We start from the raw sequence: 15,138 nt of genomic DNA, 5'->3' as shown, positions 1-15,138 counted from the left end.
ACCGAGCCATCTCTCCAGCCCTGAATGGTTTTTCTTTAACACCTAAAACTGTCTCCTTTTAAATTTGAGCCTGTCCCAAGTGAGATACTAAATATCTCGCTAGTTAAATAAAATAGTTGTCACCTATTTACTATAATCCTGTGCCCCTCCAACAGTGTTTGCCACCCTTGAAGACTGTATTGAGTGTTTAGGCAGCAGTGAAACTAAATCAAACGAACCCCTAATTTACTCCAGGGTCTGAGGTATATGAGGGGTCTTGACCACTGTGGCTCAGATAGGAGATAGGAGTTGCTCCTCACAAAACTTCCAGTTTTTTAATCTTGCCTTGAGCTCCCGGAGGCAGGAGAAGCAAAGAGAGACCTCTCTCCATGGTGTGTGTATGGAGGGAGTGGAAATAGTCTTTCCCACAACTGGAGGTTGACCTCAGACCTCCCTGCTACCCTCTTCCAGTGGATAAGACAACTTGGTCCCCATCTCAAATGGGAACTTTCCACAGTTAAAATCAATGTTCTGCCTGAAGAACCAAAAGGAGGCTCCATTTGCTATGTTTGGAGGACCTAAGGTCTGTCATCTCTACTTCTAGACACTTACTTTCTGCCCCAGCATTCCAGGAAATCCAGGGAAACCCTGTGAAAAGAACAACAAATACTGGGATTGTTTTGAAATGACACTTGGAACTGGCTGTGGATAGATTTGATCAGCCATTTATATGACAGCTATCCATCAGTCCACAGGTGGGGGAGCTCCCACTTCTATTGCAGCACATCACTGGTACAGATTTGCCATTACCTTTTCTCCTTTGGGGCCCAAGTCACCCCTTTTGCTTCTGGATCCCCAGGAGGAAACCAAAAGAGAGGGTCAATGCACTAATATTGCCCTTATGTGTGTGTGTGTGGGGGGGGGAATAGGAGCATTTCAAACTGATAAGCTCCCTAAGCCAACACCCTCATTTTTGCAAAGCTCTGGGGGCTCAGATAATAGGTAGCTTGCCAAGTAAAGGCTTGCTTTCTGGTTAGACCCCCGAGACCTCTTTGTTTGTTTGTTTGTTTGTTTGTTTTGTTTTGTTTTGTTTTTCAAGACAGAGTTTCTCTGTGTAGTTTTGGTGCCTGTCCTGGATCTCGCTCTGGGGGGGTGGGGGGGGCTGGAATTCACAGAGATCCACCTGGCTCTGCCTCCCAAGTGCTTGGATTAAAGGCGTGCCCGGCACCCCTAAGACCTCTTAATGTTAGTTAATAAAGGGAAACATAGAAAGTCCTAGGTCTCAGATCCTCTCATCTCACAGGGCATGTGTCCGCAGATGCCTGTTGGTGTCTGTTTGATTTTGGTAGAAGAGAAAGCTGTGTGATAGAAACCTGGCCTAAGGCTAAGTCCCCTCTTCCAGCACCCTGACTTAGGATAACTCCCTACCTGGCTCTCATTAGTTTCCCTGGTCCCTGTGGGGGGCAGGAGCCTCACTGGGAGGTCCTTTTTTTTTTTTAACCAGAATTGCCCTGCCTCAGGAGGCAGCTCTTCTCTCTCAGCCCATACACGATGAAGGACAGAGGAGTAGCTGGGAATGATGGCTGCAGTTGATGTCTGAAGAGAGAGCTGGGCTTGTCTTCCACCCACCCCCAACTCCAGAGCTGTGCCCAGACCAATGTCTGGGATGCTAGGAGAGACAAGGACTGACCTTTTCCCCTCTGGATCCAGGGAAGCCCTAAAAGAAAGCAGACTGTTTAAAGTCAGTCTCCAAGACAGCCAAGTGTGCTGGAAGAATGGAAGGACTCCCTGAATGTGCTGCTTAGGTCTCTGCACTCTACTGTGAGTTTTAAGGGGCATGTAGTGGTAAATAGGAAGATGTCCTGGAGGCTTGTGTTTATACTAGGCCTGAAAACAATGTAGCTTTTCTCAGCCCTCAAAACCCTAATCTGGAGGCAAAACCCTGATAGCCAAAGAGAACAAAAGGAACAGGATCCCCATGTCCCTGCACCCCAGGGCATGATGTCCTCCAAAGGGCTGACTCCCCAGCACAGGGTGACAGTCCCCCAGTCCTGCCCTCCCCATCTTTGTAGACAACTGCCGCTACCCCAGTCTTAGTGAGAAGGCCTGGGAATGTCCATCTGGACCACACACTGACCTTAGAGCCCATTGGCCTTCTTGACCCCGGCAAGCCCATCATACCCAGGTCACCTTTTTCACACTGTGTCAATTAGAAGATGGAAAAGAAGGACCACAGTGATACTTCTTAGAGAAACAGAAACAGGAGTTGTGAGCAAAACTGGGATGGAACCAGAGTGTTGGGTCTGGGTTGTAAACTTGAGGTCTCATAGATCCTTTGCCTCCTCCCAGGGCTCTACTCTCCACCTTTCACTGTGGTCGTTGAGATTAAATAGAGAACAAAAATGCCCAAACAGATTGCCAAACTAAATACTCGTTAAGAAGCTGTGAATGGTGATGTTTGATCTTTTCCTGGAAAGGGTTGTGAGAGGGCAGGGAGACAGTGTGAGGGCCTCAGAAAATAGGCTTGCCACACATACAAATTCTTTGCCTGATTTGCTTTTTGCATAGGGAGGGTCTTTCAGACATCTCGTTATACTCTCACACTCAGTTTGAAGCCAAGCAGGGGGAAAAATCAGCCTCTGGATAGATGAACAGGAGGGGGCGGTTAACAAGTAGGGTGGGTGGGGGGCACATAGTGGTGGCGCATACCTTTAATCCCAGCACTTGGGAGGCAGAGGCAGGAGGATCTCCGTGAGTTCGAAGCCAGCCTGGGCTACAAAGTGAGTTCCAGGAAAGGGTCCAAAGCTACACAGAGAAACCCTGTCTCAGAAAGAAAAAAAGAAAAGGAAAAGAAAAAGTAGGGTGGGTTCTGTTGTGCCTCAGAATAAGTTTGAATCTTAAGCACTCTCTATACTACAAAACTGCATGCCACCTCTGCCCCGGCCAGCGGGGTCCTCAACGGGGACCTAAAGGGAGGGCCAGCGAATGAGAGGGACAAGAGACACAAAGAATGAGAGCAAGACAGGATGTCTGATCAAGCTCCAAATTTTTATTTTTTCTCTTAAGGCATATATAGGTAGGCAAAGGGGTTACAAGCAGGAAGGGACTTAATTATGGGGGTTGCAAGCAGGAAGGGACTTAATTATGGGGGTTGCAAGCAGGAAGGGACTTAATTGTGGGCTGTTTGGCCAGCAGGGAATGTTGTTCTGGGGGTTATCTATCTACTCTTGTCTAACTGCCTAATTGTTTAACTGCAGCTCATTCACCTGATATCTGAGAAGAGGTTCTGGTATTTGTGAGAAGAGGTTCTGGTGCTATGGAGACTTAAGCAAGGCCTAGATCTAAGAAAAGAGGAGAGAAGCCCAAATATGGCAGCATGTGTGTCAAGGGTCGCTTAGGCTTATGGCTCCTATCAACCTCTAATTAGTAGAGATATAAAATCAACTATATGCTGACTGGGGGGATTAATTTGTGGGGATTTTGTGTTTTGTTTGTTTGGTTGTTGTTTTTTGTTTGTTTTTGTTGTTGTTGTTGTTATTGTTTTGTTTTTTAAGGCAGGATTTCATGTATCCCTGGCTGGTCTCAAATTTAAGTGAAGATGTCCTTGAACAGATGCTCCTGCCTCTACCCACTGAGTGCTAGGATTATAGGAAATGTACCACCACTTCTGGCTGCATATTCTGAATTTTAAACATCTTTATAAATTACGGTAAATGTAATACTAAGCAAGTGAAATTAATTTTGCTAGTATTTTACTTTCATTTAATGTAATTGTCACTTCAATATGTAATCATTGTAAAATAATGGGGGAAAAAAGAAAAATTGAAATGTACATGTTGCATGCTGAGGACATAGGTCAGGGACAGAGCACTTGTCTAGCATGTACAGGTGCTGGGGCACATGCAAGAGTGTAAAGGAACCGAGGTACAGGAACCTGCTACATAACTGCTGGAACTGTAGCTATAAAAGGATGCAGCCGGGGCTGGAGAGATGGCTCAGAGGTTAAGAGCACTGACTGCTCTCCCAGAGGTCCTGAGTTCGAGTCCTACATGGTGGCTCACAACCATCTGTAATGAGATCTAGCGCCCTCTTCTGGCCTGCAGGGATATGTGCAGATGGAACACTGTATACGTAATAAATAAATCTTAAAAAAAAAAGGATGCAGCCACTAGCACCAGAGTATGCACAGCATTTATAATAGAGAAAAGGTAGAAACCCCAAACACCTACTGCTTGATGAATGGGTAAACAAAGGGTGCAGTATTAATACAATGGTCAAGTGTCTAGCCATGAAAAGGGGTAGAGTACTGCTACATCCTACAACATGAAAAAACATGACAGACATTAAACTCAGTGAAAGAAGCGAAATGACAGAAGAATGGGACAGTTCTCTATTAGATGTTTGATTTCTTTTAAATGCCCAGAATGAGAAACCTGAAGCAGAAAGTTAGATTGGTAGCTGATAGGGGCTGGGGTCTGGAGGAACAAAGAATAACTACCAATAAATAAATGGTTTCTTTTCAAATAACAAAAATATTTTAAAATCAAATAGGGTGATGGTTGCATAATTTTAAGAACATACTAAGAAAACCCTACTGGTTTGTATACTTTAATAGAGTGAACTTACTACATAAGTGTATTACATTATTACTTAAAGATTACATTTAGTTCATGTGTATGATGTTTTGCCTACATGTAAGTTGTACACTGTGCGCATGTCTGGTGCCTGTGAAGATACAAGAGGGTGCTAGATCCCCTAGAACTGAATTTACAGATGGTTGTGAGCTCCATGTGGATGCTGTTGTGGGTCACAGGGTTTGTAGCTGAGAGAGATATTGAGGATTACTTTCTCTCCAGTACAGACTGCCTTCCAGTACCATGAACTCTGGTTAGTAGGTGAAGAATCTAGTTAGACGTCAGCTGAACTTCTCCGTGTTCAATGACAGAAGTGTTACCTTCAGAAACAAGACCTTAACCTCAGGTTCATAGAGCCACCAACAGCCTTGGAAATAGCCTGTGCTATTTGGGGGTTCTGTGGGTCCCTTTGGTTAGGGACTCAACAGGCTGTACCCTGTTCCTGGCACAGGAGGTTTAAGATGGTGGCATAAGATGTCTAATCGGAGCCTTGTCAAACCTGTTATGTTTTGAGCCCGTTTAGATTCCTTTCACATATGTATGGTAAGCTTCTGGGGTAGTCAGTTTCCATATAGTTTTTCAAAGGGTCTGCAGTGTTGATTGTCCCTGCTCAGATTCCCTCCTTTACCTTTCTCTCCCATCCTCCTCTAATTAAACCCTCCTAATCTAGTGTTCATTTATATCTTCATAACACCATAGACTTTCCCCTTCCTTGAGAGATACTCTCCTCCCTTCTGGTCCCTTACCAGGTACCAAACCTCTGTGGTTATTCAGATTGTAGTTCCCATATCAGAACCTTTAAAGAAAACAAAACAAAAAAAAACAAAAACAAACAAACAAACAAAAAACCAAGCCGGGCAGTGGTGGCACACGCCTTTAATCCCAGCACTCGGGAGGCAGAGGCAGGCGGATCTCTGTGAGTTTGACGCCAGCCTGTGCTACCTACAGAGTGAGTTCCAGGAAAGGCTCAAAGCTACATAGAGAAACCCTGTCTAGAAAGACCAAAAAAAAAAAAAAAACAAAAAAAACAACAACAACAAAACCAATATTTGTCCTTTTGGTTCTGGGTTGGCCCCATCAGGATGAATTTTTTTCTAGCTCCATCAGGCCAGTCTTAGGGAGGTATTTTCTCATGGCTGCAGGACTGTAAGAAACTAACCCATTCCCCAGTGTTTTGCTTTGGAGGCCCTGCAGGTAGCTCTACCCCAAAATTCCAATTGACAGTGCTTTGCACAGGGGCTGGGCATGGTAGGCTTTTGCCACTGGAGTCTGACATGGGCATGGACGGAGCACGCGCGCACGGGGTGCGCACGGGGTTCACAGCTGCTGAGCATCATTGTGTGCTCACAGCGCATCACAATGCCAGGGCAGCTGTGTTGCTAAGGGTGAAGCAGAGTTTGGCTCACACTGAACCAAGGATCTGCGCTAGCAGGACGGTCCTGTGTGTCAGTGGCGAGACTTTAACAGTATTTCAAATTTTTAGTGTACCAGTGTTCTATTTTTTACTTTAGAGTTTGGGAGGGTGTGGGTGGCTAAAGAGGAGGGCAGGGAGGGGAGGAAGGGCCTGCGGAGCCTTAAGGCTCAACATGCAGGAAGACATAGACTACGATGCCCTTACTATTCAAGCCCCAAAGAGGGCTCGCTGGTACTGCCTGCCACCTGTGGCCCTCATGCCTGGGTCATGGGTGCTCGTGTCGCAAACGAAAACGGAAATTTCCCCTCTACTCCATCGGGTATGACCCTGTTGGGGAACACCAAAGGGCGGCCAGCGTGGGGGACCTGACTTTAATAGAGCGACTCATCGACTGCCACCAACACTACGTGAATGAACAGGACACAAGGCGCAGGTAATGGGGCCCGGGGAAGAGAGAGGGCCAGGAAGGACAGGAACTGTTGGCGACAGTCAGGGCCAACTAAGGAGAAACACACCTTCCAGGACTGAGCCCAGTGGGGTTTGTGCCTGCTTTAGGCTTCTAGGCATCTGGGACCAGCACATCTTGGAAGGACAGCTCACAGGCTTTCTTTGAAAGAAGCAAAACAAAGAACTTCAGTTAGTTTACAAATCCTTTTACATTGTCTCTTTTAGAGCACTTTATTGGGCACTTTAAGCGATTTAGCTAATGAAACTACATACATTTTATTTTTATGTGTATACTTAAAATTTTTTTTTAGATTTATGTATATGAGTGTTTTGCCTGCATATATTTCCAATGCACTACATGCATCAGAAGGTGTTGGGTCTCCTGGAACTGTGGTGGTATTGTGTTCCCCAAAATATTGTGTATCCTAATAAATTTAGCTGGGGTCAGAGAACAGAAAAGCCACAATATTAAACATAAAGGTTAGGCAGTGGTAGCACACGCCTTTAATCCTAGCATTCCAGAGACAGAAATCCCTCTGGATCTCTGTGAGTTCAAGGCTGCATTGGAAACAGCCAGGCATGGTGACTCACGCCTTTAGTCCCAGAAAGCAGCCTTTAATCCCAGGGAGTGGTGGTAGAAAGCAGACAGGTTTATAAGGCGGGAGGACCAGAAACTAGCAGCATTTGGCTGGTTAAGCATTTTGGCTGGTTAAGCATTCGGGCTTCTAGCAGCAGTTCAGCTGAGAGCCATTCGGATATGAGGACACAGAGGCTTCCAGTCTGAGGAAACAAGACCAGCCGAGAAGTTGGCCAGGTGAGGTTAGCTGTGGCCTGTTCTGTCTCTCTGATTTTCCAGCGTTCAGCCCAATAACTGGCCTCAGGTTTGATTTTATTAATAAGAACTTTTAAGATTCATGCTACATGGAACTGGAGTTACGGACAGCCGTGGGTACTAGAAACCTAACCCAGGTCCTCTACAAGTAAAAACTGGAGCTTGTAAACACCAAGCCATCTCTCCAGCCCTTACTGTATATGTTTTTAGTACTATGTTATATACAACACAGAAAATTGTAACATGAGATAAATTTTCACATAAAATGTCAACTTTAAGCCAAAGAAAGAATCACCAAGAAATCTTACATCAAGGGGACCCATGTTTGCTGAGGGATCTTATAAGGAAATTTTTAACCAGAACTATGTGTACATGGTGTGTGTGTGTGTGTGTGTGTGTGTGTGTGTGTGTGTGTGTTGGTATATACGTGAAGGCTACAGGTTGACATTATCTTCCTCAACTGATTTTCATCTTATTAAAAAATTGTATGTGTGTGTGGGCACATGTACCCCACACACCTGCAGGTAAGTGTGTGAAGGTCAGAAGAAAGCTATATTTGAGAGTTGTGTGTTTGGCCATATTGTGGGTTCTGGGGGTTGAACTCAGGCCATCAGGTCTGCTGGCAGGTCCCACCACCTGATGAACCACCTTGTGGTCCCTACACCTCATTTTTTGAGGCAGGTTCTCTCACCCGAATCTCTACTAGAGGTAGAGGTGCTGGGGGTTCTGAACTCAGGCCCTCAGGCTTGCATGGCAAGTGCTTTACCAACTGAGCTCTTCCAATCACCCCAGCCCTTCTTTTCTGTTTCTTACTTCACACTATGTTCTAAAGGGGAACCAGGGACACTCAACAGTAGATTTTCCATAGCCCGTATGCTTCTTGATAATCTCTGTAGTTCTGAGTGGTTACTTAGTCTTCTAAATGTGAGATTTATACAAATAATAGAACAATAAATTATATTTTCAAAGTATTCTTTGCTTAACAAACACATTCTTTAAAAACACTGAATTTTCAACTGTATTTGTCCATTCTTTCAATCCATTTATTCCCCACATGGAACTTAGTTATTATCTACTATACAGCAAACACATTCTACTATCTCTCAAGATTCTCTCATTCTTAAATCCTTTGTTTCTCTGCCCAGTCAGCTTTCCTTACATTCTATAACTTTAAATATTGAATACAATGAACCATGCTCATTTGAATCTCTAGTTTCTTTTGGTTTAAAGCTTTTTGAAAATCAAAGCAAGGGAACTATGATGCAATGGGTTATCTCCTTATAGAGACATTTGCTCAATTTTGGTGTGATGGACACACTGGGGGTGCAAGGCAAAGTACAATGGCCTGCTTTGCTACCATTTGGTGTCTGGATTATCATGGGCACTGTTGGCAGCAATATAGAAACATTACTTTTGGGTATTGAAAAATGAAAAAAATTCGAAGTACTGATGACTGAGGATTTAGATTTTTGTTTGTTGTTACTGCTATTTTAAACCTGTTTGCCTTTCATAGTCTTAAGAGCTAAAATTTACATAGATACAAGTGGACTGTAGAATTGCCATGGGCCTGTGGCCATGGCTCATGACTTTTCCGCACGTAATCAGCTCCACCACCAGCACCATTGATCCTTTTATTTGGTGCCGTTACTTGGATCCTCCTGCCTCTGCCTCCTTCAGCAAATCCTGCCGGCATGCGCCACCCATGGGCCTGTAGATTGTATCATATTTCATTTAATGTAAGGCATAGTGGACTGCATGATAACCTTTTATCTTGTATAGTAGCAAAGTTAAAAATATTGCCAATTATAGTCACAAAATATCATGGCAGAGATTTTAGCGATGCTAAAATGTAAAATAAAGAGTAAGGTCTGCACAGTGGCACTGACCTACAATCCTACCTACTGGGAGGATTACCAAGTTCAAGGTCATCTTGGGGAATATAGTTTTAAAATATTATAAACATATTTAAAAAAAATTTGTGTCTTCACAGTAAGTAGAATTCTGTTACTTCTCTTCATTGAAATATTGTGCTTGTTATCAGTAGGAAGACTAATCATTATCATATCCACCAAACACTGACTGTCAGGTGCCGGAAGCACTTGTCCATCCTCTTGAAGACATGAATTGAAGCATCACAGTAGCATGATGTAAGATAGCTACAGTGTTGAATCCCCATCCTGTGCATGGGGAAATTGAGTTATAGAGCGCATAGAAAGCCTAATATATAACATATAATATTGCCAATTATAGTCATAAAATATCATGAAGTATAAGTGGCAGAGATGTCAGTGATGCTAAAATGTGAAATAAAGAGCAAGATAGGCACAGTGGCACTGGCCTGCAATCCTACCTACTGGATACTAATAATATATAACTAGTTTATAACAGCAATTAGAGTAGGATTTAAATCCAAGCTGAGTTAAATCTATTGGGTGTTCTGTTATGCAGACGGGCTACTCTGAGGAAGGATGAAACTTGTGATAGAGCACTTACCTTAAATGGGATGGCCTAGCACAGCAAATGAATACTTGAGTAGAGAAATAAGTAAATAATAAAATCCCAGTTACTTCTCTTACATTAGAAGGAAATGAAGTTTGCTATCTAGTATTTAGAGTTGAATGTGCCTTTATATGGTAATCTGTAATTTCCTAAAATCTCCTCTCAATTTGTAGGACATCACTCCATTATGCCTGTGCACACAATCATCCAGATGTGGTAAAACTGTTGCTATCCAAAAAGGCCATTATTGATGTCCAGGATGATGAAGGCTGCACACCATTGATTAAGGTAGCTATTGGACAGCAGTTTTGGTATGAATTGGATTAGATCTTGTTCTTGTTTGTTTTTTTTGTTGCTGTGATAAAATACTGACCAAAACCAACTTGGAAAAGGAAATGTTTATTTGGCCTACAATTCCACATCACAGTCCAGTCCATCGTGAAGGGAAACCAGGGCAGGAGCTCAAATTAGGAACCAGAGGCAGGAACTGAAGCAGAGATCATGGGGGGAGTGCTGCTTTTCCATGGCTTACTCAGCTTTTTTATACTACTCTGGACTACCTGCCCAGTTGTGCCACCACCTATAGGAAGATGTACTGTCCCACATCAGCCTCAATCAAGAAAATGTTCCACAGACTTTCCCACAGTCCAATCTGATAGAGGCAATTTCTCAAGCAAGGATCCCTCTTTCCAGGAGTCTTCAGCCTATGTCAAGTTAGCAAAACAAATGAACAAGCAACCACCTGTGGTGGTATTTTACTTGTACTGAAATGTGATTTTAATTGTATGTTAATAAATAAAGTTGCCTGGGGGTCAGAGTTTTAGAGCCATAGCAAGTGCGTAGCGGTGGTGGCGCACGCCTTTAAGGACCTGGAGGGCAGTACATACAGGCAATGACAAGGCAGTCACGTGTTTAGGTTTACAACCAATGAGAAGGCAGAACAGCTAGACTATAAAAAGGCATACACACAGGAAGTAGGCCCCTTTTTTTCAGAGAGCTCTCTTGGCTGAAGCAGGATAGCTGAAGCAGGAAGGGTAAGGCTCTTAGTTCTGACCTCTTGGCTTTCTTCTCTGAATCGGCTCTGTGTTTCTTATTTAATAAGACGGTTGGTTACATCAACATTTGGCACCCAACGTGACAAGAATCCATTAAAAACTGCTTAACTTGGCTTGGCGGCAGGTTCGGGTTCCCGCCAGGGCGGCCAGCAGGTCTGGTTTCCCGCCAGGGCGGCCGGCTCCCTAGCCCAGGCCCAGGTCGGCTTGGCCTCAGGCCGGACTAACCTTGAGCTACTTGCTTAAAGCCAGTGCTACAAACAACTCAGGCCTGCCCTGCCGAACAGGGCCCCTGCCTGTAAAGCCAACGCACGTGGTTGGAGCTTAAGGTAGCCAGAGCCAAGGCTTGACTAGGCTCAAGCGGGAACACGTGGCTGGATTCAAGCTCTTAGGTAGAACTTGTGGCTATGCTTGCTTGCTCTCTCTCTCTCTCTCTCTCTCTCTCTCTCTGGACTCACACCTCGGACACTAGGTGGCTGTTTTGAAACTCCCTCGGATTGGTACTGTTCTACAAGGACTTGGTAAGTCACTTAACATATCAGATATTTTAAAGGAAACTATTTAAAAGAAAAATTTTTTCCACATTAAAAAAAATGGGTTTTCTGTGTACATTGGAAGAAAATTGGGCTTTGTTTGCAATTTTAGACAGTCTGACAATGGAACAGCTATATGAGAAGATTAATGAGACCAAAATTATTGATAAAAATAAATGGTGTTTTGTTGTCTGGTCTGGTAGACACAGGTGCGGACATTACCATAATTGCACCAGAATTTTGGCATCCAACTTGGCCTCTTCAGGAGGTAAACGTTCAACTGTTAGGAATTGGGACATTATCTCAGGTGAAACAGAGTGCAAGATGGCTCAAGTGTATAGGTCCAGAAGGACAGAGAGGAAAATTGAAACCATATGTAGCTAACATAGCTATGAACTTCTGGAGTCGAGACTTGTTGCAACAATGGAATACTCAGATTAACATCCCTCCAATCTCAGAAACAAATCATAAATTAGCACATGTTTCTGAGAGAAATATTAGAAGGCATTATTCTGAGTGGTCACCAGCCATCCATATTATACAAGAACAGGGCACAACAACTGATGATCTTCAAAAGACACCAACAGCTCTACCTTTAAAACGGTTAACAGACAAGCCTGTATGGGTCCAGCAATGGCCTTTAACAACAGAGAAACTCCAGGCTTTAGAAGAGCTGGTAGAAGAACAGTTCAATGCTTAGCATATTGAGGAATCAACCAGCCCTTGGAATTCTCCTGTATTTGTTATTAAAAAGAAATCTGGTAAATGGAGAATGGTAACAGACCTTAGAGCAATTAACAAAGTAATTCAGCCAATGGGCTCTCTACAATCTGGAATTCCTCTGCCTACTCTGTTACCAAAAGGATGGCCTCTCATAGTTATTGATTTAAAAGACTGTTTCTTTTCAATACCGTTACAAGAAAAAGACAGAGAAAGATTTGCTTTCACAGTGCCTACTTGTAATAATTCTCAACCGGTTAAAAGATTTCAATGGAGGGTCCTCCCACAGGGAATGTTGAATAGCCCAACTCTGTGCCAATATTTTGTAAAACAGCCATTGGAAGTGATACGTAAAAAATTTCCTAAATCTATAATTTATCATTATATGGATGATATTTTACTAGCTGACTCAAATGCAGATACTTTAGAAAGAATGTTTGAAGAGGTAAAGAAAATTTTGCCTTGCTGGGGATTACAAATTGCTCCTGAAAAGATACAAAGAGGAGATTCTATTAATTATTTAGGATATAAAATAGAGCTACAAAAAATTAGACCCCAAAAGGTGCAAATTAGGAGAGATAGACTACAGACTCTTAATGACTTTCAAAGATTATTTGGAAATATTTCTCATCTACGAACTATTGTTGGGGTAAAAAATGATGAACTGCATAATTTGTTCAAAACCTTAGAAGGTGACAAGGACTTAAATAGTCCAAGAGAGTTATCACCTGAAGCTGAGAAAGAATTGGCCTTGGTAGAAAAGAAAGTACATGAAGGGCACATGGATCGTATTGATCCAAAGCTGGATTGCATTTTGGTTATTTTACCTTCTAGGCATTCTCCTACAGGAATATTAATGCAGAGGGAAGATATTATATTAGAATGGATATTTTTACCAAATAAACCAAATAAAAAATTAAAAACTTATGTGGAAAAAATCTCTGACTTGATTTGGAAAGGAAAATTGAGACTTTGTCAATTAGCAGGAATAGACCCAGCAGAAATTGTCGTACCTTTAACTAAGGAGGACATTGAAAAATTATGGACAGAAAGTGAACCTTGGCAAAGAGCTTGCAGTAATTTTTTGGGAGAAATTAACAGCAAATATCCCAAAAGCGATAGAATTGATCTTATAAAGAGAGCTGATTGGATCTTGCCTCGAATTGTACGGGAAAAGCCCATATCTGGAGTTCATACATTTTATACAGATGCCAACAAACAAGGAAAGGCAGGTTACAAATCAGAAAATTTAAGTAAAGTGGTTTAAAGTCCTTGTAATTCAGTTCAAAAATCAGAATTATATGCTATTCTGTTAGTATTAATGGATTTTTCAGAACCTCTCAACATAGTAACTGACTCTCAGTATGCTGAAAGAGTAGTATTACATATTGAGACTGCAGAATTTATCCCTGATGCTTCAGAATTAACTTCACTATTTATTCAATTACAAGATACAATCAGGAAAAGGAGTCATCCTTTATATATAACTCACATTCGATCCCATATTGGTCTGCCAGGCCCTCTAGCACAAGGCAATGATGAGATTGATAAGTTATTAATAGGAAATGTGCTGGAGGCCTCAGAATGTCATAAAAAACATCATATCAATAGTAAAGGTTTAAAAAAGGATTTTTCCATAACCTGGCAACAAGCCAAAGAAATAGTAAAGAAATGTTCCTACTTGTTCCTTCTACAATCAAACGCCACTACCAGCAGGATGTAACCCAAAGGGTACTCAAAGGAATGAAATCTGGCAGATGGACGTGTTTCACTTTGCAGAATTTGGAAAACTGAAATATGTACACCACACTATCAATACTTATTCAGGATTTCAGTGGGCAACTGCTTTGAGTTCTGAAAAAGCTGATTCTGTAATCACTCATTTGCTAGAAGTTATGGCCATCATGGGTATACCTGCACAATCAAAACTGACAATGCTTCAGCATATGTCTCTGTTAAAATGAAATAGTTTTTTGCTTATTACAATATAAAGCATATTACAGGTATACCACATAATCCTTCAGGTCAAGCAGTTATAGAAAGATCAAACAGAACTCTAAAGAATATGCTAAATAAACAGAAAGGGGTAACAAAAACCCCCAGAAATAGACTGCATAATGCTCTATTAACTTTGAATTTTCTTAATGCCAATGAGAAAGGAACAACAGCTGCAGAGAGACATTGGATAATAGAAAAAACTACAGAATTAAGTCAGCCTATATATTTTAAGGATGTGCTGACCTCAGAATGGAAACCAGGGTATGTGTTACATTGGGGACAAGGTTTTGCTTTTGTTTCTACAGGAGAAGATAAGTTGTGGGTACCATCAAAATTGATAAAGGTTCGATTTGAACAAGAGAAACCTCTTAATTAGAGGAGGTGATAGCTCATCAACCAACATGAACATCCAATTTAAACTAACTTATACCAGTAACACATGTCTTTTCATTTAATCAGATAATAACTTGCCAAAAAGGAACATCCCCAAAATTAGTCTTGGGGAAAGTTTTTGTTTTTGTCTTTTAGGAGAATGAAGGTTAAGGAATCTGAAGAACACTGGACAAATAAGACAACTGAAGAAAAGGGACAAATCATCTATCCCAGGAAGCAGAGTGAAATGGCGTATGGGTATATATTATCTAAAAAATTTTATGTCTTCCTAAATGTTTGTTTCTGCTTTTCTCTAAAGATTTAACACTATTGGTCTTCTAATAGTCCCAGTTCAATTAAAATTTAAAGCTGACTTTGGAGTTGGAGAATGGCTCTCTCCTTCTTTAAACTCAAGGATGTTGTTAAAAGGAAAATGCAAACTCCCTGTATCATGCCAGAATAAAAGAGCCATCTTCTGCTATGAGACAGGAGAAAAGCCAAATTAATTAAGGGACTATTCTATTACTAATCTCAACTCTTTGATTCTATTCTGATTCTTTAAACTTTTCTTAAAGTATAAATTTTATATCAAAACTTACAAGATTAATAGATAGATAGATAGATAGATAGATAGATAGATAGATATACATTTTAAACT

General features: G+C 41.9%; 1 pseudogene; it reads left to right on the top strand.

Annotated features, from left to right (window-relative positions):
* The first annotated feature begins 6,025 nt into the window (after nucleotides 1-6,025).
* On the top strand, nucleotides 6,026-14,999 carry LOC131895022 (ankyrin repeat domain-containing protein 7-like; annotated as a pseudogene).
* Nucleotides 15,000-15,138: the final 139 nt, after the last annotated feature.

The sequence above is a fragment of the Peromyscus eremicus genome, chromosome 1, assembly GCF_949786415.1.
Source record: "Peromyscus eremicus chromosome 1, PerEre_H2_v1, whole genome shotgun sequence".
NCBI lineage: Eukaryota > Metazoa > Chordata > Mammalia > Rodentia > Cricetidae > Peromyscus > Peromyscus eremicus.
This window is presented reverse-complemented; position numbering and strand designations above follow the sequence as displayed.